Here is a 3,649-nt window from a genome sequence, read left to right on the forward strand (position 1 = left end):
AATTAGATCACTATGTCAAATTTTGGTTTCAAGTGGGAAAAAGAGCTTTCAAAATACATATTTGATTTTCGGGTACTAGTGTATTAGCCGCTTGCTATGAATTAATCGCCAAAGATCACACAATGGATTCAGTAAAAATACGCCGAAGGTTTTTATTTCGTGACTATTATTCGCCAATGCCATGCAAAGCATTTGCAGTTTAATCCAACGTCCACTGTTTTATCCGGAGTGAGGGGAATAACACCTTTATTAGAGTATACAAGAATGTTCTTTCCTTTGGGGTTTTTTATGGTTGATTGTTGCAAAGGTTAATGAGTTGAATTCTACTGATTAATAATATTCTAACTTCACTTGGAGGTTACTGCCAATATTTTTATCTTGTATTTGGCATTACACTTTTTTCTGTTAGTGAATGACTGTTTGTTTCAAATTGGTTTCAGTGATTAGTTTTGATCTTAGTGTTCATGAATATTATAAATGGAGAAGATCCTACTGCAAGAAAATACACTTTCGATGTAACTGTTTATTTGTTGTTGTTTCTTATGGCACTTGCCACGGACAAGCCCGCTGTTACGAAAACAGCGATTTTTAAGCCGGAGGAGGAGCGTCTCTTGTTTTTATAGTAGCGCCAACTAGGGTCAAGAGTACGACTTTGTTACTCATACATCACTCATCCGCTTGCACAACCCCTTTTTACAGGAGGGCACATTTACACATCTCACAGATAGAGCAACGGAAGAGCAACCATGCCCGAACCCGGAACGCCTAGATCACTCAGAAGACGCGCTACCCCTATGCCAGGAAGCCGGCATTGCTTATTTATATCTACAGTGTGCTACAAATAATAATTTCTTAAGCATTTTGCGAATATGCAAGAGATTTCATACAACAACTTTTGTTAATTAGTTTTTTAGTTAACCTGTGATAATCATATGAGAAATCTTGTTAACAGGATAACAACCCGTCTATTCTAATTTTAAATAGAAGCGACATCTAATCAAATGTATCAAGTCAAGACAGTCATAAAGCACATAAATGCTATTCATGAATCTTATCTATTTTCTTTTTTAAAAACGATTTTCTGATTGAAGGAGACCTCAAATTTCATCGGCTCTAAAGAAAAATAATAACTTATTACTCACAAGTGTTATGAAATCATATTATACTTCATTGACATCCTTCAATTCAGAAACGAGCAGTATTGCAAAAAATATTTCTCAAAAGATTACGAATGAAATGCAGTTGTTAAAAAAAAAGCAGTAGTCAAATCTTTTTTATCATAATTAATAGAACTGTATTTTAGACAATTATCATCCTATCTTTTTACTTTCTCATTTACTAAGTATAGAAGTATTGTGATCGTCAAAAAATTCGAATTCGATATTTTGACGAATCTCGATGTTTCAAACCTCTCTGAATTGGAAAACACATTTTTTTTTCCTTATGTCTGAATGTTTATCCAACCATCTGTCTGTATGTCTGAAAATACGGCAATTCAAAAACGCTTATGAGCTATATGAATGAAACTTGATGTATGGGTTTACGATAAAATTCATAGATTTCTAACAAATTTCGAACAAAACCCATTTGCAGGAAGTCTGGCTGTAAAAGTACAAGTGAACTAAATAGCTACACATTGCAAAGAGCTAGACAAATAAAATTTGGCACCCAGGTTTTTTTTAAAAAATATAGATTCATATCAAATATTGAACCATATCTATCAAAGAGTTAACCGTTTATCAATCCATACTTTTGCATGCTTGTCAATGTAATAACTCACAAATGCAACGAAATTCTGTATCATGTCTTGTGATTACAGCTGCAGTTCTTCGTCAAATTTTGGTTTCAATCGGTAGATAAAGGGCGTCCTCAATACATTCACACGATAGATTCAGTAAAAATATTAGTTTCACACCAAATATCTATATTCGTAACTATTGTTCGCCAATGTCATACAAGGTCCTCGTGGCCTTATCCAAAAAACGTACTTTTATGGGGGTCCAGGGGATAAGACCTTTATTGGAAAGTATGCGAGAAAGTTCAGAGAAACCGCTCCCGTCGGTTTCTTTTCTAGCAAAAGTAAACAAATGTGTATTGAAATAGATGCGTTTCCATTGGAAAAATATAAACGGGAAACCGAAATTGAAAAAATGGCGACAGGGAGAAAAGAAGAAAACGAATTAAGAAAGGGAGACTGGGTAAGAGGGACAAAAGATTTTAAAAAGTATTAGTAAAATGCTAAAACCAGAGCAGCAAAAATATTAGATCACTAACAGCCTGTTCCAGATAGCTGTGAGAGATAAGTATGTTTTAGATAGCTGTGACAGATAGCTACATTATAGCTAGCTATGTTCTAGATAGCTGTGTGCTCCGGTAAGCTACTTACAGAAGTGGTATAACAAGAGTAAGGCAGGCACCGCAAGTATTCGGAGCACCATTACTAGGTAGCGCAAAACTGAAAAATCAGTTATTTACATTTAAAAGAAAAGTGCTTTTTCTTTTTTTTTATTATTATTATTTAAATAGCTCCAACCAAGTGTAGGGAAAGAAATAGGATAGTCCCTTTTTGCAACAATTCAAGCTGGGCTTCCCAAAATAAAATAGCAAATAGTTTAATGTTACAGAACTTGATGGCCGAAGACCTCATCTATGAAAGATAAAGCTCGTTAAAGTTCTTTCAAAGATTTTTGTCTCAATAAATGTGAGGAATATACTAAAATATCCTCAGATATTTTTAGAAATGTAACATAATCTATCGATTAAATCTAAAGGATCTGTCAGAGTTTTTACTGATATGCATGGAGGCAAATTGTAATTGTTTCCATATTCATACCGATTTCATATCGAATGAAGTTCAGGACAAATAATGAGGAATAATGACGAATCATGACAAATAATAAGTAGAAGTTTTTCTTGCTTTCAATGAAAAACTTCTACTTTCTTAGTAAATTATAAAGAATCTGTTGCAAGCCATTGATATTTAGTTTTTGTGGATAAAAAAAAAGTGTAGAATAAATTTTTTCATTATTATACATATTTGTGGATTTCGTTTCAGCACATGCACTGAATTTGTATGCTTTCTTTTTATCTAAGTTTTTTTAAGTGCGATGTCAATGGAATGAACATTTGCTTTATATTTTTCTAATGTATAAAAATTTTCATACAAATAAACTGTTCGAATTTCTTATTTATGCTCTTTTAATTAGTTAAAGTAAGAATATTCCAAATTTTTTGAGAAAGTTTAGTAAATTTTCAATAAAAAACCTTCTAAATGACTTTATATATTTCTTAACATTTCTGTAGTATGTCCTTATTATACCTTTCAGATGAAAGAATCATCTGTGTTTAACGCTTAATGTGCCGTTATCCTTACAAATACTAAAAGCGGACATGTGTATCTATTTCCCCTTTGTTTGTTGATGCATCAAAGGACAAACTATTTGATGATTTAAAATTACTGAATTTAGCACAAATATACTTGGAATGTGGAAGTAGTGCGTTGAAGATTTACTCGAAACTTTAAATAACTAAACAATAAGAGAAAATTCGGTTTTTTTTTTTCAGTAATGATTTGCGAAGATATTATAGCATAAATTTCATTTTAACTTCATCGTAAGATTTCAAAAATTATCTTTTTAAGGATATAAAT

The sequence above is a fragment of the Argiope bruennichi genome, chromosome X1 (assembly GCF_947563725.1).
Source record: "Argiope bruennichi chromosome X1, qqArgBrue1.1, whole genome shotgun sequence".
NCBI lineage: Eukaryota > Metazoa > Arthropoda > Arachnida > Araneae > Araneidae > Argiope > Argiope bruennichi.